This window comes from Pleurodeles waltl, chromosome 1_2, assembly GCF_031143425.1.
Source record: "Pleurodeles waltl isolate 20211129_DDA chromosome 1_2, aPleWal1.hap1.20221129, whole genome shotgun sequence".
NCBI lineage: Eukaryota > Metazoa > Chordata > Amphibia > Caudata > Salamandridae > Pleurodeles > Pleurodeles waltl.
The window spans coordinates 347,346,139-347,369,985 of NC_090437.1; the positions used below are offsets into that span (position 1 = coordinate 347,346,139).

The 23,847-nt window shown below is 46.7% G+C and overlaps 1 long non-coding RNA gene across 1 annotated transcript in view; it reads left to right on the forward strand.

Annotated features, from left to right (window-relative positions):
• The first annotated feature begins 10,311 nt into the window (after nt 1-10,311).
• LOC138295556 (uncharacterized) overlaps nt 10,312-23,847 on the forward strand; it is a 68,139-nt gene continuing 54,603 nt past the window's right edge. The window contains exon 1 of the long non-coding RNA XR_011203625.1: nt 10,312-10,399. This is a non-coding gene — a long non-coding RNA (uncharacterized lncRNA). The remainder of the gene's footprint in view (nt 10,400-23,847) is intronic.

Here is a 23,847-nt window from a genome sequence, read left to right on the forward strand (position 1 = left end):
GGGCACATTCCACTTTTGAAAGAAAGACTGCGACTGCGATTAAGTGAGTCTCAGACAGAGGGAAAAGAAAATAATGGAAAGGTCTGAAATACTTTGTCCTGTGCAGACCATTCTGGAGTAGAGTGCCAAATCAACAATAAAAACCTCCAGGCCAAGCATGCCCATGCTTGGAGTAGTGTGTGGCCTGGGAGGCCCTAAGAGTGTGTTGCTAGTTGACACCTCCGATGTTCTGGCAGAACTGTAATTGTTGCAAGCTGCAACTGTTACAGTCTCTGTGAGCTGCTGCCACAAACAGCTCCTGTTTTCTGAATTCAGGAGCATTTTGTTCTGTAAAAAGTCCCCGTTCATCTGATCCTTATGCTGTCTTTCCAGGGGTCACAGAAGCATTGCCAAGACCATTGCCACGGGATGCAAGGGAACTTCCAGGAGTCATAGCTGCAACCCTTGGAGTCTCCCAAATGACTATATAAAAACACAGTTGGTATTGCTGCTACTCGCGTCCTCACCATGCACCGCTAATTATCTCCCATATTTCAACACTCATGACATGTTCTCTAAATTCATTTTTGACATCACTGATGACATCAGAGATGACATCACTGATTACATCATTCAAAGAGTATGTTAGTTTGTTTTGTAGTTTACATAGTGGCGGGTACCTACCATATTACTTTTCTACCTAATTCTGTACAGCCTTTGCCAAGCTAACAGGTGTAAGTGTAAACAAAACGCATATGCCTGTAACGCATCATAGGTGTGTAGCGGTACTGAGCATGTTATAAATCTTAGTAATAAAGAGTAACTATGTGCAAATGACAGGCGACAACCTGTGTCCAGTATGTTTCACACAAGTTTTTTGGTTCTACAGAAAACGTTTCCTACAGGGCAAAGATTCTACATAGTAAATGTTAATTATTTAAGTGTGCTTGATTTTTTTAGACAGAAACATCTCAGTAAGACAATTTCTACATAACATAGAAGACTGTGTGCACCAGGTACTGACCTATGTACATGTGCTTCTTTTGCTTCAGAAGATAGGATATCAGTGAAGTTTTCCCGCACAAAGGCTGTAGATAATATGAACTTTAGCATCTTGAGACTTTGGGTTCTTTTTAATGAATAATGTCTCTTTGGACATGTTTGGCATAGAGTGTACAATGCTCTTAGTAGATAATTTCTAATACTCTGTGGTGTACTTCTCATGAGAGTTTTACTGTCTGCAAACAGTGTGGTACAGAGTAAACTCTGCATAGAGTAAGCATGTTTACAGTACCTACTTTTCGACTTATATCCACTTAATTTCTCACTGTAGGTTTGGTGACCGTAAGGAATTTGATACATATAAAAGCTGTTAGTAGTAGAGCATTCATTTTGGGACATTAAATATCTTTATGAACTTGGTTTTCTCTGAAATGTTGCACACAGACTAAACACTGTGCAATGAGGATTTTCCGTATATCTGAGGATGATTGTTAATGTGAACTAGAATACCCATAAAGTGTATGGCATAGTGTCAATATTTCACATAACACATGCTTGCTGGTTCTAAGGGAATTCTATCGGTAATGGCATTAATGATGGTTCATATTATTCTGAGCTATTCGGTACTTACTTTCAGGTCTCTATTGACATATTAGTTTACAGAATTATGTCTATAAAAGAAGCTTGGATGATGTCATCAGTGACATCAAGAATGACCTCATAGAACATGTCACAAATTATGTTATATCTGAGGTTATAAGCAGTGCATGGTGGGGGAGGAAGTTAAAGTTAGCTCTGCTAACTATAACTGGTAAATTTCTGTGTTTGTTTGAGTTCAATCAGGGATTTTCCAAGGTTTTGTTTTAAACAAAAACTTTATTTTATCACACCTAACTATAATGTTACTTTAACCTTTGTGTATTTAGGTGAACTTCTAGCGTTCTATTTTAACATAAGGTAATATTTTATCACCATACATAAGCCAAACTTCCCACCCTGCGCTGAGGCCAGGCCATGTGGCTAACCCCCATGGAAGCAGCCAATGCCCCCCCACAGGCAACCAACCCCACATTGTGCAGAACCTTTAGCGAGAATGGCATGTGGTTGGTCACACAGCCTGGCTTACAGCCAGTCCCTGTAATCAATTCCCTTCAGGCAGCCACCCAGGGGCAGTCAACCCTCTGCCACACATGACGTTTGGTTGTGACTGGTGTCAAGTTAGTTTTGCAGCCATGCCCACCTTCAAACTCCCCGCAGGCAGCCGATCCCATGCTGCACTCAGCCTTTGCCCATGAACAGTGGGGGAGTTGGCCACAGAGTTTAACCTGCTGCCTAGCCTTGTGGCCAAACCCCCAGCAGGCTGGCAGCCACACACCTTGCATAGCCCTTGGTGTATGCAGCATAGGGTTAGCCTTTGGGCCCCGTAGACTACATCCTCTGGAGCCAAAATGTATATATTAAGAGAAGAGGGCATACAGTCACCTCCCCTACCATTAATTGGCCTTGGTTACCCCAGCCCATGGGGCCAGTTACAATAAAAAGGGCAGAGAGCTGTGTGGAATCCCATCCCTGGCCTTAAAAGGCCCAAGGGAACCTATTTCCCAGGGCCATATTCAAGTACACAAGGGAGGATGGTGTGCAGCCCCCTTCCTGACCCTTACTATGCTCCAGATACCCATCCCACAGGGCCAAATATAATGAAAAAGAAGAGGGGGACACATGTGGACCCCCTTCCCAAACCTTCAGAGGCCCCAGTAACCCCATCACCAAGGTCTTTTTTATTTAAAATGGGAGGCGCCTGCATTGCCCTCGCTGAGCGTTATCATCCCCAAGGACCCTATTCCCTGGGCAAAACCCAATTAAAAAGAGGTGGGAGCAAGGGGATATGAGGTAACTGCGCTGGCGTTGTACACCGTTGCGGTAGGCGGTCGAAGACCGCAGCGCAATCCTGCATTGGTTAACATTGGACCCTATGGGTCCCAGGAGCCAATGACGATGTACGCCGGCAGTGACGGTACGCACCGCCGCGGACATGACCGCCATTTTCTATCTGTTCACTCACTTGATACCTGATCTTCGACAGGAGAGGACCTACACTGCAAGTGCTGCTGTGACCTCAGTCTGGAAGAGACAATGGCTCATGTGTCTGGGGAAAGGGCCCCTTCCTTCAGCACGGAGGAGTTGGAGAAACTAGTGGATGGGGTCCTCCCCCAGTACACGCTACTCTACAGTCCTCCAGACAAACAGGTAAGTACACTGTGAGCATGCTGAATGGGCAATGCCTGTGTGGAGTGGTGTGGATGGAAGATGGGGGGGGGGAATGAGGCGTGCATGAAACAACAGTGAGTGCATGTGCGTCATGGCAAGGGTAGGGATGCGGGCCAATGACTGTGACACTGCAGATGGTTATATCTTCTCCTTTTCCCCTGTACTATTCCTGTAGGTCAGCGCCCACCAGAAGAAGGATATTTGGTGTGCCATCGCCAAGGAAGTCCGGACCCTGGGGGTCCACCACAGACGGAGCACCCACTGTCATAAAATATGGGAGGACATTCGCCGCTGGAGCAAGAAGACGGCGTAGGCCCAGCCGGGGATGGCCTCCCAATGTGGGAGGGGTGCCCATCGCACCATGACCCCCCTGATGTTCGGGATCCTGGTGGTGGCGTATCCGGAGTTGGATGGGCACTTGAGGGCATCACAGCAGCCACAAGGGGGTGAGTACACTCTCATTCAGATGATTCTGCACGCATTGGAGGTGTCTGGGTGGGGGAGGTGGGCTGTAGGTTGCCCTAGGCCAGGGCGGGTTTAGTAGGCAAGGTCCCTTCGTAAGACAGGCCATGTGGCACCCCACCCCACCTGTGTTCAGAGCCAACTACACCTAGTCAGGCTCCTGTGACTTCCATGTGTGCAGCAATCGGGCATAGGCCTTGTAACCCATGTCCCTGGGATTAATTAGGGAACTCAAATTGCACGGCGTAGTGCAGGGGGCTTCTCCCCCCCCCCCTTTTTTGTGGTCTCCCTGTTCTTGTGTACATTAGCATCATCAGGCAGAGGAGCAGTGGCACCGGAGCAGGAGCGAGCTGCATCCCACATGGCCCTGGAGGGCGACACAACGGAGTCTGAAGCCACCAGTGGGACGGAGGGCGAGGGGAGCTCCACGGCGGGGACAGGAGCTGAGACCAGCAACACGGACTCATCCTCTGATGTTAGCTCCCTTGCGGTGGCAGGCCCCTCTGTGCCCCCTGCATCTACAGGTACAGCTGCCACCCCCCCTACCAGCACCGCCCTCCCAGCAGCCCCTCAGCGTGTGCCCTATGGCAGCTCACCCAGGAGGGTGGGCATCTCCTTCGGCCCAGGCACCTCAGCCCTTGCCCCAGTCAGCCCTGCTGCCCTCAGTGAGGAGGCCGTTGACCTCCTCAGATCCCTCACTGTTGGGCAGTCTACCATTTTGATTGCCATCCAGGGTGTAGAGAGGCAGTTGCAACAGACGAATGCATGCCTGGAGGGCATTCATTCTGGTCAGGCAGCCCAACAGCGAGCTTTTCAGCCTCTGGCCTCAGCACTGATGGCAGCCATTGTCCCTGTGTCCAGCCCCCCCCTCCAACTTCCTCCACCCAGACCCAAACACCTGTACCTCAGCCTATCCCAAGCACACCCTCAGACCAGCATGCACACACCTCAACACACAAGGGAAGCTCTGGCAAACATAAGCACCACACATCCCACAGGCACTCACACAAACATCATACCCATGCAGACATACCAACAGCCACTGCCTCCACTGTGTCCCCCTCCTCCTCATCTCCCTCCTCCCTCCCTGTCTCGTCTCCACTCACACCTGCATGCACTACATCTACAGCCACTATGTCCATCACCAGCACTCCCATCACCACACCCCGCTCACGTGCACTCACCACCCCCACTACCATTCACACATCCCCTGTGTCCTCTCCCAGTGGGTGTGTGAGCCCACGTCCCAAGGTACACCAACGCAGCCACACACCCACCAAACAGCCATCCACCTCACGGCAGCCTCCAGCCCTTGCACCTTGACCCAAAGTCAGCAATTGTACACCTCCTACAACCACTACCTCTTCCTCCACTCCCAAAGCCCCTCCATCTACCTGTCCCAGTGTGTCCCAAAAACTTTTCCTGTCCAACCTTGACCTCTTCCCCTCACCTCCCCCACCCCTTCAGTCCCCTAGGGCCCACCTTTCCAGGTCCCAACCCAGCATCTCAGCCACCACATCAGCGGGAACAGTGGTGCCAGCAGTAACCGGCTTCTGGAGTGCACCAAGCAGCAGGGCAGCCAGTGTGCCAAGGAGCCAGCCACGGACAGTCCCCCACCTCAGAAGCATAAAAAGTTGGCCACTGCCCAGCGGGAGAAAGGCAAAACCTCTGTCACCAAAGGCTCTCCCAGGAGTACAGTTGGGAGTGGGAAGACAGCTGCGCCACCATCCAAGGTGGGGAAGGGGCACAGAAAGAAAGGCAAGTCGCCGCAAACCTGCATGGCGGACAAGACCGCCACCAGCACCGCTGTCAAGGATACCGCCGCCACAAGCACCGCTTCAGAGGACACCACCGCCACAAGCACCACTGCCAAGGACACTGCTGCCACATGCACCGCTGCTAAGGACACCGCCGCAACCATCACCGCTGCCAAGGACACCGCCGCCACAAGCACCCCTTCAGAGGACACCGCTGCCACAAGCACCGCTGCCAAGGACACCGCTGCCACAAGCACCGCTTCAGAGGACACCTCCGCCACAAGCACCGTTTCAGAGGACACCGCCGCCACAAGCACCGCTGCCAAGGACACCGCCGCCACAAGCACAGCTTCAGAGGACACCGACGCACCAAGCACCGCAGGCCAATGAGCACTGAACGCTCCGATGCTACTGAGGCTGCCACGAGCAGGATGAAGCACTCTGGGCACCAAGCCCCCTCCAGAACCAGTGGAGCGATACATCCACTACCTCAGTCCGTGGCAGGATGAAGCACTCTGGGCACCAAGCCCCCTCCAGAACCAGTGGAGAAAGGCATCCACTACCTTAGTCCTTGGCAGGATGAGGCACTCTGGGCACCAAGCCCCCTCCAGAACCAATGGAGAAAGGCATCCACTACCTCAGTCCTTGGCAGGATGAAGCACTCTGGGCACAAAGCCCCCTCCAGAACCAGTGGAGAGATACATCCACTACCTCAGTCCTTGGTAGGATGAAGCACTCTGGGCACAAAGCCCCCTCCAGAACCAGTGGAGACTGTTATCCACTTGAGAGACTGTGGCTTTGCACTCCCCAGGATACAGCAGTGGGCAAACCACCCACTGGAGAGACTTGTGAGACTGTGTCTTTGCACTCCCCAGGATACAGTAGTGGTCAAACCATCCACTGAAGAGACTTGTGAGACTGTGGCTTTGCACTCCCCTTGATGCAGTAGTGGGCAAACCACCCACTGGAGAGACTTGTGAGACTGTGGCTTTGCACTCCCCAGTATAAAGCAGTGGGCAAACCACCCACTGAAAAGACTTGAGAGACTGTGGCTTTGCAGTACCCATGATAAAGCAGTGGGCAAACCACCCACTGGAGAGACTTGTGAGACTGTGGCTTTGCAGTCCCCAGGATAAAACAGTCGGCAAACCACCCACTGGAGAGACTTGTGAGACTGTGGCTTTGCACTCCCCAGGATACAGCAGTGGGCAAACCACCCACTGGAGATACTTGTGAGACTATGGCTTTGCACTCCCCAGGAAGCAGTAGTGGGCAAACCACTCACTGGGAGACTTGTGAGACTGTGGCTTTGCACTCCCCAGGATAAAGCAGTGGGCAAACCACCCACTGAAAAGACTTGAGAGACTGTGGCTTTGAACTCCCAAGGATAAAGCAGTGGGGAAACCACCCACTGGAGAGACTTGTGAGACTGTGGCTTTGCACTCCCCAGGATACAGCAGTGGGCAAACCACCCACTGGAGAGACTTGTGAGACTGTGGCTTTGCACTCCCCAGGATGCAGTACTGGGCATACCACCCACTGGAGAGACTTGTGAGACTGTGGCTTTGCACTCCCCAGGATAAAGCAATGGGCATGGAGCCCCCTCGTGAATCTGGCGTTGTGCACTCATCCGGCTGAGGTGCCCCCCCCCTTCCCCCTGAGGTTCCTGTTTTATTTCGATCTGATGCCCCTGCATTGTTCTCTCCGTTTTGATCGGGTATTGAGTGTGGGCCTTGCCCATGCATTTTGGGCCCAGTGGTCCACGGACTTTAATGGTGCAATACCTGGACTAGTATTCTTGGTGAATATATTTGTTTATAGTGTATATATATTTTTGAGTACTGGATTTTAATAGATTACAAATGTTCCAATCATTTCCTTTTGTCTTTGCATTCTTCCGGGGGGGTGGGTTTGGGGGCTGTAACTGTAATGTATCATGATGTATTAGTGTGTGTGTTGTAGTGGGTGAGGGTTGGGGTGGGGGTTTTGTGTGTTGCGTGTATGTGTCACTTTTTTTTCCCTCCTCCCTCCCCTATGTCATAGGTGCAGTACTCACCGTGGTCTTCGCCGCTGTCGTTCTTGCTCCTGGTAGCGGAGCAGGAAGACAAAGGCAGGGAGTATCTGGAGTTCCGGTTCCATGGCGTCCTGGTTCCTTGTGGGGTGTGTAGAGGTGAGTGTTTTCCCTTCCAAGTCCTGTTTCTGCCGTGTTTTTGTTTGCGGTGTATCCTCCCCAGAAAAGGTGGCAGATTGGCCTGTTGTTATACTGTGGGTGGTACATTGTCCTCCGCTTGTCTGTTGGCAGTTATCGCCGCAGTGTTTGTTTGTACCGCCGTGGCGGTCAGAGTGTTAAAGTGGCTGTCTATGTTGGCAGTTTCCGCCACGGTCGTGATTCCATTTTTTTTACCACTGGCCTGTTGGCGGTTTTACCACCGCTTTAACACCAACAGCCAGGGTTGTAATGACCACCTTTGTGTTTGCTCCTTTTGGCAGGAGATTTGAAAATGCTACCATCAGATCGGAGCAAACACACGTTTCCCCTGCCCACCCCGGACATAGCAAGTGAGCCGGCCCTGGATGATGGGTCCTCGGGCCATTAAAGGCTTGGATGGGATTCCTGGGGCCAAATATGACGGGGAGGAGAGGGGTTGAACGCCCCTACCCTAAAATATTAAATAAATTGTGCACCAGGGAATGAAGTACCCAGGGACGAAAACCACTCGGGATGGGGGCTGAATCTCCCCCTCCTTTATAGCTAGTTTGGGCCCCAGGGGAGGCAGTCCCCTGGGCCAAAAAAGGCTCCGAGAGATGGGCAGTGTGCCTCATTCCCTTAGATATAAATACATCAGCCCTGGGTGATAGAGCCCACGGTCTCCTAAATAGGATGGGGAAGTGAACAAAAGAAAACAAAGAAAACAAATGTATGCATATCTGGAGATGCAGATCTACCTCAGATCCACTTTGGTGGAGCCACGTATCCACACACCAACAGAAATGCCATGATTGGCTGTCTGCAACCTGACAGGAAAGTTGCAGCTACCATTTTGTCTAATGGCACTCAGTCCAAGGGATGTGGGAATAAAAATGAAATAGGACATCAGGGGTCAGGATAGAATTATTCTGACTCAATAGGACTGATGGGCAGGAAATTGCCCCCAAAAGTTTTTTTTTGTAGGAGTGATGAGGACCTGTAGATCCTCTGTGATGCTCAGCGCAGCCCCTGTGTGAATCCATGACAAATCTTCTGATCCAGACCCCAGTAAAAAAAAAACATGCACTCAGTCCCACTCACACACCCATTCACACACTCATGCACCCACTCACAGACCTACACAGCCACTCATACACCCACTCACACAACCAATTATACACCCACACAACCACTCACAAACCTCACGCACCCACTCACGCACCTATACAGCCTCTCACAGATCCACAAAGTCACTCTTAGACCCACATGGCCACTCACACACTCACTCACATGTCCACTCATACACTCACACACCCACTTACACAACCACATTCACCGAGTCACACACCCATACAGCCACTCACACGCCCATTCACAGACCCACTATGTGAGGTTGGCTGCATGAGGGGAGTTCACTACAAGGCCTGGCCACAACCCAGGCCCTGCTGTCAACCCCTTCCATTCCTGGCTAAAAGTCATGTGTGGCAGTAGTTGGATTAACGTATGGTAATTAAATATTACTTTACATCAAAAAACCATAGACATTCAATGAAAAAGACAAAGGTTACAGGGACTTTATAGTTAGGAAATGGAATTAGAAAAACCTTAGAAATTTTTAAAAAAAAGTATCAAGCACTCACCATCTGTTCACACAGGATTGAGATGGAAAGGCATTGCTGGTTCCCAACTCCACCACCAGGCTCAAACCGCCCTATTCAAGCTATGGGTGACAAGGAAACTCAAACCCAATGGGGAAGGAGAGTGGAAGAAAAGCCATTACTCCCAATCCTTGGACCTTTCTTGGAAGACTGCTACGTGGAGATGCACTTGGACATCACTCTCTAGAAGTTGAGATTTAGATTAGTGATGCAAAATGTGCTAACATTCTATCTCACCCTCGTTAAAATGTTATACCTGTTTCATCCCTTTTCCCTGCCTACGTCTGTTTTTGACAACAGGTTTTTATGGGAAGGAGTGGAAAGGATGGGATTCCCTGGAGCTGGTCAATCTGTATGTGTGTGCACAATTTTAGAGTTGTTACTCAATTTACTGGATATATGCGACATACATGCATCAAGCACTTATAGAACTATGTACATACCTCAATGTATACCCGGAAGTGCCTTGTACCTAATAACCAATGTCTAGTAGAAAAAAGGGTAGGTTACCAAAACATGCAAACTAACTATTCATATATAGACATGCTTCACAGTGTACATGATTACTGAATACACTAATTCTTCTTAGAACAAGGCAACATGTAACTTGGCAAATTAACTTCACTTACCAGTCACATAGTGTTCCACAGCTTCATATATATATATATATATATATATATATATATATACATATAGTTTATTCATGGCAGCATAGCAGAAACCTATTTTGCCAGATATACCTTTTATGCATGTCATAGTGTTAAGTATATATATATATATCTTTTTGGACACAAGTCTATTGCCTAAATTTAAACGTGTCCCTTTTGTTGCAGGACACGAGTATCAGAGTTTACCCTGGTATGGAAACTTAGGAGCTTGTCAGAACATCAAAAGATGGAAACATCATGCCCACCCCAGTTAAGTAATTTGCAGGCACGCGAGGGCTGTTACTGCCTTAAATGTTTTAATTTTGTTGTCTCTTGTTTCCCCCAGGTTTCAGAATCCATGAATGCTGCAGCAAGAAGATGTGGATGGAGCCACCAAAGAATAGCAACCAGTAACACAGAGGGGGTCTGTTGAAATAGGTGAGTCCAAGCATTTTTCCGGTCTTTAAAGCAGCTAAATAGCATTCCCAATCAAGATGGCCACTATCTCACGAGTCGAAGCGGGACTTTAGTCCCCCAATGCAGAAGTGTTTTCTATTTTGCTCTGCATCTCTGAAGTCCTCAATCTGTGAGCACTGCACATTTGCCGTCAAATGGGTTTCAATGTCACCCTTAACCGGACAGAAGGTATGCTCGGTCATGGCTCTGCCTAGACAGGCATGACAAAAGGTTCCCGAGACGTAATAGATAGGTTTAGATTGCACACACACAAAACCATAGAAAATGCAGCAGTTATAATCATACGTATCTCAAGAAACTATGCCCACATGCCCTAAGGTAACTATAACCCATGCCCTTGCCACACGCTGCTAATTACCCCACATACTACATCAGTCATGACATCCTCTATGACATCATTGATAATATCAGTGCAACATTTGTAATACAGTTTTTGATGAGAAAACTGTGCATGGCAGGGTAGCAAGTTATAGTTACCACAGGGCATGAGTTATAGTTTCTTGAGATAGTTCTATGGTTTTGTATGTGTAAAATCTGAACCTAACTATAATGTCCCTGTAACCTCTGTTTTTTTTAGTGAATTTTACATTCAGTGAAAAAAAACAAAGGATACAGTGACGTTCTACCACGTTATAGTTAGGTTGACATTTTACCCACACAAACCATAGATATTCAGCAGTTATACTTATACTTATAGCTATACTTATGATAAAAAACTATAACTTGTGGCCTGAAGTTACTTAGCCAGGGAGGACCTGGCTTGGCAGTTCTGGCTGGACTGTTCCCATGGGGAGCAGGGTCAAGACTGATGTCAATATGGCTGGGTCCACATTGAGGTAGTGTGGTGGGCAAAAAAACAATGGATTAAACCCAGATCTTTGTGACTGGGGGTGAATGTTTGCATTGTTTAGCATTTCATCCATCATCCATTCTTTTTGCTTTTGTCTCCCTTAGGGGGAAGAGTATGCCCAGATGTGGGTCCTGTGCTGACTGCGCCACTGGATTCAGGCAACCCTGGCTGATGAGGGGTAATACCCTAGAGCTGGTACCAGGATGCTTTATTCCGGTCCAGGGAGGACCTGACTTTGCAGTTCGGGCTGGAATGTTCCATGGGGAGTAGGGTTAAGACTGATGTGCATATGGCTGGGTCAAAGGGGTGGGCAAAAAAAATGATGGATTAAAACCTGATCTTTGTTAATGGGGGTGAATGTTTGCATTGTTAAGCATTCTGTCAATCGGCTGTTCTTTTACTTTTTTCACCCTAAGAGGGAAGGGTATGCTCAGACGTGGGTCCAGGGCTCACTGCACCTCTGTATTCTAGATAGCCTGGCTGATGAGGGCTGAGACCCCGAAACCAATACCAGGATGCTTGATTCGAGTCCAGGGAGGACTTGACTTGGCAGTTCGGGCTGGACAATTCCCAGGGAGAACAGGGTTAAGACTGATTTGCATATGGTTGGTTCCAAACTGGGGTGGCATGATGAACACAAAAACAATGGATTAAACCCAGATCTTTGTGACTGGGGGTCCATGTTTGCATTGTTCAGCATTCTGTCCTTCATCTGTTTATTTTGCTACATTTACTTAACCCCTTCCCCGCCACGGACGTAATGGTTACGTCCATGGGAGCGCCCGTGTGGCGCCATGGACGTAACCATTACGTCCAGGGACTGGCAGTCGGGGGAAGCGCTAGCGCTTCCCCCGAGGGCCGCCCCCCAACACCCCCAGGCCAGGGCTGAAAGGGGAATCCCTTCCCCTTTCACGCCCACGCCCCCCCCCATGACGTCAGCGCGCGATCGCGCGCTGATTTCATGGAAAGGGGGAATGACGCGCTGGAAGCCATTTGCTTCCAGCGCGTCAAGGGAGAAGGTGAGTATTTCACCTTCCTGCGGGGTGGGGGTGCTCTCAGAGAGGCATCGAGGGAAAGGAAAGGGTTTTCCTTTCCCTCGATGTCTCTTTGAGCATTCCTGCTGCCCGATCGCGATGCGATCGGGCAGCAGGAATGCCCACTAGACACCAGGGATTTCTGTATGTGTGTGTGTGTGAGTGAATATTAGTGTAGGGGAGCGACCCCTTGGGCAAGGGTCGCTCCCCTTTGGGGGCACATGCTTTTTACGTCGTTTCTGCCCCCCCTGGGGGCAGATTGGCCCTATTTTTAGGCCGATCTGCCCCCAAGGGGGGCAGAAAGCCACCAGACACCAGGGATTTTATTGTTGATTTGTATTTTTTGTGTTGGGGGGCGGCCCCTTGGGCAAGGGTCGCTCCCCTTTGGGGGCAAATGTATTTTACGTCGTTTCTGCCCCCCCCTGGGGGCAGATTGGCCCTATTTTTAGGCCGATCTGCCCCCAAGGGGGGCAGAAAGCCACTAGACACCAGGGATTTTATTGTTGATGTGTATTTTTTGTGTTGGGGGGCGGCCCCTTGGGCAAGGGTCGCCCCCAGGGGCCCTCATGTATTTTTTGGGCAGTTCTGCCCCCCTTGGGGGCAGAGAGGCCTATTTTTTTTAGGCCTTTCTGCCCCCAAGGGGGGCAGAATCCCAATAGCGCCAGAAATAGTATGTATGTATGTGTGCTTTGTGTTGGGGGGTGGCCCCTTGGGCAAGGGTCGCTCCCCCCAGGGGCGCAATGTATTTATTGTCGTTTCTGCCCCCCTTGGGGGCAGATTGGCCCTATTTTTAGGCCGATCTGCCCCCAAGGGGGGCAGAAAGCCACTAGACACCAGGGATTTTATTGTTGATGTGTATTTTTTGTGCAGGGGCCCTCATGTATTTTTGGGCAGTTCTGCCCCCCTAGGGGGCAGATATGCCTATTTTTTAGGCCTTTCTGTCCCCAAGGGGGGCAGAATCCCCATAGCGCCAGGGATACTATGTATGTGTGTGTGTGCTTTGTGTGGGGGTGTGGCACCTTGGGCAAGGGTCGCCCCCCCCCAAAGGGTGCAATGTAATCTGGGTGATTTCTGCCCCCTCCCCTTGGGGGTAGATTGGCCTATTTTTTTTTTAGGCCCATCTTCCCCCAAGCAGAGAAGACTAGACACGGGAAAATGAAAAAATGGTTAGTGGCGGAGTGTTTGTCAACTGGCGAAGTATTTACTTTTATGATAATAACAGTTTTTCTCCTTTTTGTTTTAGTTCAAAGCTTTTGCTGACTTTGCTGTGGCTTGTTGCAGTTTTGGCAGTAGTTGTCCTGCGGTTTGCGTAGTTGCATGTTTTAGGTAAGTAAATAAATTTACTCCAAGTGAGTATTGTTGCAATGCATGAATGACATGTTTGTAGGTGGTGTACTGAATGCAGGATTGTGTGTGAAATTGTCCTTAGAGTTATGCACAATGATTATTGTGTTGTCTTATGTCTAATTTGCTTTTTTTTTTCTCTTTTTAGTGGGATATCGTTGGTGATTGCTGTGGCTGTGCAGAGTAGTTGCTGGTGAGTCAAGCTTTTTCAGGCAAGTGAGCAGTATAGTTTTTGAGTTTATAATTCTTAGTGATAAACCTATACTTTGTTACTTATCTTAAACAGTGCTGGTTGTTGGTGGTGTATTTGTCCAGTTAATTTTAGTAGGAAGGATCATGGCCAGCCGTAGGATGACCGCTCAGCAGGTTGTTAGTGTGCTTTTTGAGTCATCTTCTGACCATGAATATGAGACTGACTCTGCATCTGAGGCAGAGGAGGAAGTGCAGGATTCTGGAAGTGAATTTTCTGTCAGAGATGAATCATCTGATGATGAAGCCACTCTCAGTGCTGATGAAGGGCCTGTTTTAGAGGAGGACAGTGATGTGCCAATGGTGCAGGAGCCAGCGGCTGAAAGGCTTCCCATTGGAAGACCTGACGCATGGGTTGCACCAAACATGGAGCAGCCACAGTTGCCTGCGTTTACTGGTTTTCCAGGGTGTCGAGTTAATACGGAAAACTTTTTGCCCGTCAACTTTTTTGAGTTGTTTATGGACGATATATTTTTGGAAGAGATTGTTGAGCAGACTAATTTGTATGCAGAGCAGTTTTTGAGGGACAACGCTGCCAGACTTAGGCCACACTCTAGAGCTAGCCGGTGGATTCCCACAAATCTGGAAGAGTTGAAAAAGTTCTTGGGTTTAACTTTTTTGATGGGGCTGATAAGGAAGCCGTCGCTGTCTTCATATTGGTCTACTAGTCCCTTGATGGCAACTGCTATATTTCCTGCCATCATGAGTCGTAACCGGTATGAGCTTCTTCTTCGGATGTTGCATTTTGTAGATAATGCTTTAGCCTTGCCACAAGATCATCCTGATTCTGACCGTCTTTTTAAGATTAGACCTGTCCTTGATCATTTGGTAGATCGGTTTTCAGAGATCTATGTTCCAGGGAAAGAAATATCTGTAGATGAGTCTTTGGTCCTGTTCAAGGGTCGTTTGGTTTTTAGGCAGTACATTCCTAGCAAGAGGGCACGGTATGGAATTAAATTGTATATGCTGTCAGAAAGTAGTACAGGATATGTTTATAATTTCCGGGTCTACACTGGTAGGGATTCCAATATTGACCCCCCTGGTTGTCCTCTCACTTTTGGAGTTAGTGAGAAAATTGTGTGGGAACTTGGTAGACGACTGTTTAACAAAGGTCACCATTTATATGTAGATAACTTCTACACTGGAGTTCGGTTGTTCAAGGAGTTGTTCAGAGTGGACACTGTTGCTTGTGGCACAATCCGCTCTAATCGGAAAGGCTATCCAAAAGAGCTTGTCTGTAAAAAACTTGAGAAGGGACAGTGCAGTGCCTTGCGGAATGATGAGCTGCTAGCTCTGAAATTTGTAGACAAGAGGGATGTATACATGCTAAGCACCATCCATGATGAGAGTACTTCACCTGTGGCTGTTTGGGGTCAGGTTGCCGAAGTGCGCAAACCTGTGTGCATCTTAGACTATAATAAGCACATGGGTGGTGTTGATAGAGTAGATCAGAGGTTAGAACCTTACACTGCTGCTCGTAAGTCTTATGTGTGGTATAAGAAATTAGCGCTTCACTTGTTCCACTTGGCAACTTTTAATGCTTTTGTTGTGTTTAAGGATAGTTCTCCAGAGTCAAGGATGACATTTGTGAAATTTCAGGAGTCTATCATAGCTAGCCTTGTTGTGCTGGAACAGGCAAGAGTTCCTAGAGAAGCAGTGGTGGAGGATGTGGCTAGATTGAAAGATCGTCACTTTGCTGAGCACATTCCTCCCACGGCCAAAAAAAACTTTCCTGCTAAGAGATGTAGAGTCTGTGCTCGAAGAGGTATCAGGAAGGAGACTAGGATGTACTGCCCTGATTGTCCTTCAAAGCCTGGGCTGTGTGTGGGTGGCTGTTTCAGGAGCTACCACACACAGAAGAATTATTGGGAAATTCCGTGAGCGTAAACTGGTGTTTTATATTTTTATATGTTCGGTTTCACGGTTGGCATTAGTCATGTATTCAGTTAGAGCTTTTGTGTTTGTAGTTTTGTACTAATTTATGATTAGTGGTTTCTTTGTTGTTTAAAAACAAAAAAAAGGGGATGGCATGTGTAGAGTGGCGCTTGGCTGGCGGCGTGGGTGTGGTGGCGCTTGGCTGGCGGTGTGTGTGGGGTGGCGCTTGGCTGGCGGTGTGTGTGGGGTGGCGCTTGGCTGGCGGTGTGTGTGGGGTGGCGCTTGGCTGGCGGTGTGTGTGGGGTGGCGCTGGGCTGGCGGTGTGTGTGGGGTGGCGCTTGGCTGGTGGTGTGGGTGGGGTGGCGCTTGGCTGGCAGTGCCGGCCAAACGCCAGTCCACACACTCATCAGCTGGTGTGATTGCTGTATCAGGCATGTGGGCGTATGAAAGTGATGGGCCCTTGACTGGCGCTGTCTGTGGATGCGAGTCTTGTAATGTGCTGGGCCCGTGGCTGGCGGCGTGAATGGTCTAGTGCATGTCATGTATGAAAGGTGTGTGAATGGACTGTAAAGCGGTTGGTGCCTTGTCGTGGCTTTACAGCTCACGAGCTGTGAGTCATTGGTTCAGTTTTTTGGCCTTTCAGTTATTACCAGTGCATTTCACTTTTGTGAAATCTCTTGTTAATAAAATTTTATCTACTGAACCATCACTCACCCTCGTGCCAAATCCAACCAGTATGTGTGGTACAAATGACAAAACCTGCTCCGCTGTAATCAGGCGTCGCAGCACACTTGAGACACGCTAGGTGCCTCAGGTGGGACCCCGATGATGAAGCATGCCACCAACTTGGTTGGTGGGTGAGGGGTCTTCTTCACATAACCTAAGTGTGTTTCTTTTCACAATTTTAGTGTTTGGCACATCACGGACGTATGTGCACCCATCAAAGTGATATATTCCAAAAATACCTGTGTTTGGGGGGGAGGGCCCACCTATGTTTTTGGTCCTGGGTGCGGCCGTCATGTAGGGAAACCTACAAAACCCAGAAACTTTTTAAAACTAGGCACCCCAAGGAGTCTAGGGAGGTGTGGCTTGTGTGGCTCCCCCAACATTTTCTTACCCAGACTCCTCTGTAAACCTCACAATTTGCATAAAAAAGCATATTTTCCTGATTTTTCTTAGTAGGATCACCGCTCCAGCACAAAATTCCTACTCCCCAGTTTTCCCCTCAGTCTCCCAAGTAAAATGACACCTCACTTATGTGGGTCCCCAAAGCAGAGTCCGTCTAAAGATGTATAAAAGAATATGCCCTTATAAACTTGCTGTGCTATCCCTTCTATCCCTTCAGGTTTTGGGCCTTATTATGTTGCAGGCACCTGGGCCACCCACACAAGTGAGGTATCATTTTTATCGGGAGACTTGGGGGAACGCTGGGTGGAAGGAAATTTGTGGCTCCTATCAGATTCCAGAACTTTCTGCCACAGAAATGTGAGGAACATGTGTTTTTTTAGCCAAATTTTGAGGTTTGCAAAGGATTCTGGGTAACAGAACCTGGTCCGAGCCCCGCAAGTCACCCCTCCTTGGATCCCCCTAGGTCTCTAGTTTTCAGAAATGCACAGGTTTGGTAGGTTTCCCTAGGTGGCGGCTGAGCTAGAGGCCAAAATCTACAGGTAGTCACTTTGCTAAAAACAGCTCTGTTTTCTGTGATATGTCCACGTTGTGTTTTGGGGCATATCCTGTCGCGGGCGCTAGGCCTACCCACACAAGTGAGGTATCATTTTTATCGGGATACGTGGGGGAACGCTAGGTGGAAGGAAATTTGTGGCTCCTCTCAGATTCCAGAACTTTCTGCCACCGAAATGTGAGGAACATGTGTTTTTTTAGCCAAATTTTGAGGTTTGCAAAGGATTCTGGGTAACCGAACCTGGTCCGAGCCACACAAGTCACCCCTCCTTGGATTCCCCTAGGTCTCTAGTTTTCAGAAATGCACAGGTTTGTAGGTTTCCCTAGGTGGCGGCTGAGCTAGAGGCCAAAATCTACAGGTAGTCACTATGCTAAAAACAGCTCTGTTTTCTGTGATGTGTCCAGGTTGTGTTTTGGGGCATATCCTGTCGCGGGCGCTAGGCCTACCCACACAAGTGAGGTATCATTTTTATCGGGAGACGTGGGGGAATGCTGGGTGGAAGGAAATTTGTCGCTCCTCTCAGATTCCAGAACTTTCTGCCACAGAAATGTGAGGAACATGTGTTTTTTTAGCCAAATTTTGAGGTTTGCAAAGGATTCTGGGTAACAGAACCTGGTCCGAGCCACACAAGTCACCCCTCCTTGGATTCCCCTAGGTCTCTAGTTTTCAGAAATGCACAGGTTTGGTAGGTTTCCTTAGGTGCCGGCTGAGCTAGAGGCCAAAATCTACAGGTAGTCACTTTGCTAAAAACAGCTCTGTTTTCTGTGATGTGTCCACGTTGTGTTTTGGGGCATATCCTGTCGCGGGCGCTAGGCCTACCCAAACAAGTGAGGTATCATTTTTATCGGGAGACTTGGGGGAACATAGAATAGCAAAACAAGTGTTATTGCCCCTTGTCTTTCTCTACATTTATTCCTTCCAAATATAGGGGTGTGTGTAAAAAAGACATCTATTTGAGAAATTCCATGTAATTCACGTGCTACTATGGTCACCCCGGAATTCAGAGATGTGCAAATAACCACTGCTCCTCAACACCTTATCTTGTGCCCTTTTTGGAAATGCAAAGGTTTTCTTGATAGCTATTTTTTACTCCTTATATTTCAGCAAATGAATTACTGTATACCCGGTATAGAATGAAAACGCACTGCAGGGTGCAGCTCATTTATTGGCTCTGGGTTCCTCGGGTTCTTGATGAACCTACAAACCCTATATATCCCCGCAACCAGAGGAGTCCAGCAGACGTAACGGTATATTGCTTTCGATAATCTGACATTGCAGGGAAAAGTTACAGAGTAAAAAGTAGAGAAAAATTGATGTTTTTTTCACCTCAATTTCAATATTTTTCTTTTTCAGCTGTTATTTTCTGTAGGAAACCCTTGTAGGATCTACACAAATGACCCCTTGCTGAATTCAGAATTTTGTCTACTTTTCAGAAATGTTTAGGTTTCTGGGATCCAGAATTGGTTTCATGACCATTCCGGTCACTGACTGGAAGGAGGCTGAAAGCACAAAAAATTGCACAAATGGGGTATGCCCCAGTAAAATGCCAAAATTGTGTTGAAAAATTGGGTTTTCGGATTCAAGTCTGCCTGTTCCTGAAAGCTGGGAAGCTGCTGAGTTTAGCACCGCAAACCCTTTGTTGATGCCATTTTCAGGGGAAAAACCACAAGCCTTCTTCTGCAGCCCCTTTTTCCAATTTTTTTGAAAAAAACGAAATTTTCACTGTATTTTGGCCAATTTCTTGGCCTCCTTCAGGGGAACCCACAAAGTCTGGGTACCTTTAGAATCGCTAGGATGTTGCAAAAAAAGGACGCAAATTTGGCTTGGTTAGCTTATGTGGACAAAAAGTTATGAGGGCCTAAGCGCGAACTGCCCCAAATAGGCAAAAAAAGGCCTGGCACAGGAGGGGGAAAAGGCCTGGCAGCGAAGTGGTTAATGGCACAAGTTATAGTTTCGTCAGATAAATATTATTATAAGTCTAACTATAACAGCTGAATTTCTATGATTTTGTGTGGGTAAAGTGTCAGCCTCACTATAACGTCATTGTAATCTTTTTTTTTCCAGTGAATTTCTATGCCTTATTTAACGTAAAATAACATGTAATTTCTCTATGTTAATACAATCAAGGCCGTGTGCGGCCCTGTTGCCTGGGCCTGCAGCCAAGCCCCCGTACATCCACCCAACCCTATGCTGCACATGGCCTTGAACCATGTGTGGCAGAGGATTTTATGTGAGTGGCCTCTTTTTTTATTTCTTTTGTGCATCAGGTCCACAAATCCATCACGGATTTATGAGCCACTGTGGATCAACCAAAAACATTTATTTTGTCCATGAGGAGTCCCTCAGTGACCCCCCCATGTGTCCTGTGGGGTCAGAATACTTTATCCTGATCCCTTATGTGTGTTTTTACTTGTGTTCTCCCCCAGGGTCCAGCCAAGAAACAAAATGGCGGCTGAAACTTTCCTTTCAGGTTGCGGCCAGCCAATTAGGGCCTTGCTTTTTGCTCAGATTTGGGAGTACCTGCAGATCCCCGAATGGCACCTGCAGATCCATGCAGATCCTCAAAGGATCCACATCCCTAGTCTTCTATATTATTCTCCTTTCATAACTCCAAAACTGCTGAGCAGATTTATGCTAAATTACACAATGGATTCTTCTTAGACCAAAATCTACCTTTCTTCAAAATTTTGTGCAAATCTGTTCAGCGGTTCAGGCTGCAGTCATGTCTAAAAACTGCAAAATCCCCTTAAAATTTGCATGAGGAAAAATCATTTTGCCCCCCCCATTTTTCTCAGCCCCGGCTTGACGAATCACACCAGAACTTTTCAGACAGCAGCTGAAGTAACTGGTACGCTGGTTATGAAAAGTTTGTGAAGATTCGTCATGTTAGGACCTAGTTTCCATAGGAAAAGCATTTTTTGACTTTGCTATAGCTTTGGAACTGTTTGATGAATCTACTTGTTGCGTCTTGTGCATGAAAAGTTTTGGGGTGATCTGTCAAACAGGGGCAGAGAGAAAGGGGGCGGGGTCGAAAAAATGTGTTTCACATGTTAATTACCATTGAGATTTTACACACAACTGCATCCTGAACCACTAAACGGAATTACACCAAATTTGTCAGGAAGGTGTTTGGTCCAGAAACCACGCTTTTTGTTATTTGATGTCAATCCATTAAGTAGTTCTTGAGATATTAAATGAAAAATAAATTTGTATATCAGGCCTATCAGAGCATAAGTACAGAGCTCATGGTAAGATCTGATTGGCTGTCATCACTTCAACCAGAGAGTGATAGCAGTCATCTTGGGACTGATATACATGATAGTACCCCACTTAAATGCATTGTAGTCAATGGCAGGTTTTGAGGGTCATAAAAAGGAGAAAACATAAAGGATGATAACAGATTTTAGTTACAAAATAAATCATATGTTGCTGAGGTGATTTTGCCCTGTGAAAAAGCCTTCTGCTGGGATTTTATGAATCATGTTCAAGAGAAATCTTTTTTCTCATGTTTTTCCCATAGAGGTTATGGATGGTGCTTCAGAAGCTAAGATGAGAGTATATTTTCCGTAAATTCTCAGCGATATGAGAATGAAGTCTGACATTCTCAGTAAAACATGTACTTCCAACAGGAGCAGCCTGTCAGTTGATTCCTTTGTGTTCTACTACAGCCTCCCAGAGTGTTCTGAAGAATAACTAGAGCACTAACAGTTTAACATATGACAAATGTGTGGCACACGTGAAGCCATGTTGATTGAATCAAACTGGTAAAACATAAAACACTGAGGGGCAGATTTATGGAAAGTGGCGTTGCACCGGGTACAGCACCGCTTTTCCTGCGCCCCTTAGCACCCCCTTATAGCCACCATGTGTGTGCCTTATTTAAAATACGGCGCACTATGGCGCAGGGTAGGGAGCAATAGAGTCATTTCTACTGACTCTAACTCTTTATTTATTTTAGTCTCCATGGACCATAAAAGCAAAAGCATACATTCCTATTACAATCAATAGAAAATCATCTCATAATCACATATATAAAAGACATTTTTTTTGGACCCTAAAATTAGGCCCCGTTCAGTCAATAACATATCTAAAATACAATTTATACATCATAGGTCGTGGTTAAAAATCCATTTAAAATTATACTTACAAATAAAGCATAGTATTTCATACTATTATAAAAAAAAGCTCCTCACCAGTTCTACTCCAAGGTACTATTATTTAACGTTGAGTCATGCTTGGGCATAAGTTACACGTTACTAACATGCTAGTCAATTACGAAGAAACTGAGAGCCTCAAATATCATGTTACTATTCTATCCATACATTGTCTCTGAAATATTATGGAGCTTAAAAAATTTGCTAAAATATCACATATTTCAGTAGAGGGTAACATCTGAAGATATAAATAGGCTGGACGGCATTGTCGGATATGTAAAAATCTTAAAAATGGAATTAAAAAACGCTTTCTCTGTTTTTTGTAAAATTTACAGAAGAAAACCACATGTATTGTGCTTTGTACTGACACTAAATCACAAGGACACACACCTAATATTGGACTCCAATCATTCATAATAGGGAAAGCTACCAAACGATGAAACGTGTCCATCCTCAACCGAATAAGAAGAAAGCGATGTCTGGGTTTTACTATGTACATCAGATAAAATTGCATTCGATCCGTGGTCAAAATCAATTGATTGTTCATAACACTACTTTTTTTTTTACTCTACTAGCCACCTCAAATCTTCTAAGTACTTCAGGGACAGGGACTTCGACTCTTTCCTGCTTAAAGTTTCCAACAATTCTGGACTATCGTAATATTCTTTATGTCCCATCTTTATAAAAAAAATTCATAATATAATTCAGCCACGGGACTCTTAAAGAATATGTCAGAGCCATGGAATCCCATGAAACTGACCTATTTAGGCCAGCATATTCTGAGGTCCAGATTTTCTGCCAAAACAATATGGGTTGTATCTTTATTAGGTCCACCAAATAGGAGGCCCCAAGTTCCACATGACTAACATATGATGAAGTGCCCCCTGGTACCATTAACAGATATCTCAGAAAATCATTTTCCACAGTTTGAATCGGGTTACAATTAGTACATCCCCATACACCTGCTCCATAGGTGACAGAAGGGATACATTTAGCTCTGTATACTTTTAGCACATTCTGTGGTGTAATCGTCCCTAATCGCTTAGAAAAATTCTTCAGGGCCATAGTTGTCCTAATAAACTAATTTCTTGACCTTTACACAATTGGCCCATGTCGTATCTTTATCAAACATTATTCCCAAATAGGCAAATGTTGAGATACTATCAATCTTCCCACCTTGCATGATAATGTCTCTAAATGTGGTGGATCTCTTGCCACATTTCATTGTAAAGGTTTTTGAACGATTGACATTTATCCCCAGTTCTGACATATAAGTTACACAGGTTGTTAGGAGCCTTTGTAGAGCTATCAGGGTCCGGGCCATGAGGACCGCATCATCTGTATAAAGTAAAGCCGGGATCAGGGAATGACCAATTTGCGGGAGATCGTTACATTTACTTATTAATTCTGATTCCAGTTTATTTATATATATTGAGAATAGGAAGGGTGCTAATACACAGTCTTGGCGTACACCGCTGTGTATGCCAAATGATCTGGTACATTCCCCCCCATCCCATATCTCACCTTCGCCCTACTTCCTGAGTACAGTTCCCGTACAAACTGTATTATTGTCATATCTACCCCCAGTTCATTTAGGATTTTCCATAGTTTATTATGGACTACACAGTCGAATGCTGAAGACAAATCTATGAAGGCTAGATACAAATTACTTTCTTTAATCTTTGTGTACTTCCCAATTATAATATTTAAATTCAGTCCCTGTTCTACAGTACATATTCCTGGGTGGAATCCGTACTGTAATTCAGATAAGATGTTATTTTTTCCAGCCCACTCTTGTAGTCTATTTAAAATGATTGTCCCTGCAATTTTGGCTAATGAGTCAAGTAATGAGATGGGTCTGTAACAGGCTGGGTTGAGTCGATCACCTTTTTTGAATATAGGGACAATGATTAAATCTTGCCATGAAGGTAAAGGACCTAAAATGCAACAGGCCCTCAACACCTGGGTCAATAAAGGGCCCCATAATTGTACACTGGCCTTGTATAAGTCTACCGGGACACCATCAGGACCCAGAGCTTTTCCGGCTTTACTTGCATTAATGGCCTCTACTACTTCCTCTAATCCAAAGTGGGGTGTTACACTCAGAGGTAAATTATTTTGAGAAAAGTCGCTAGTTAAGAGACTGCATGACTCTAGCTCTGGAACAATGCCATAGATCTTCGAAACGTAGCCAATCCAATCCTCTTCTGCTATTGCAATCT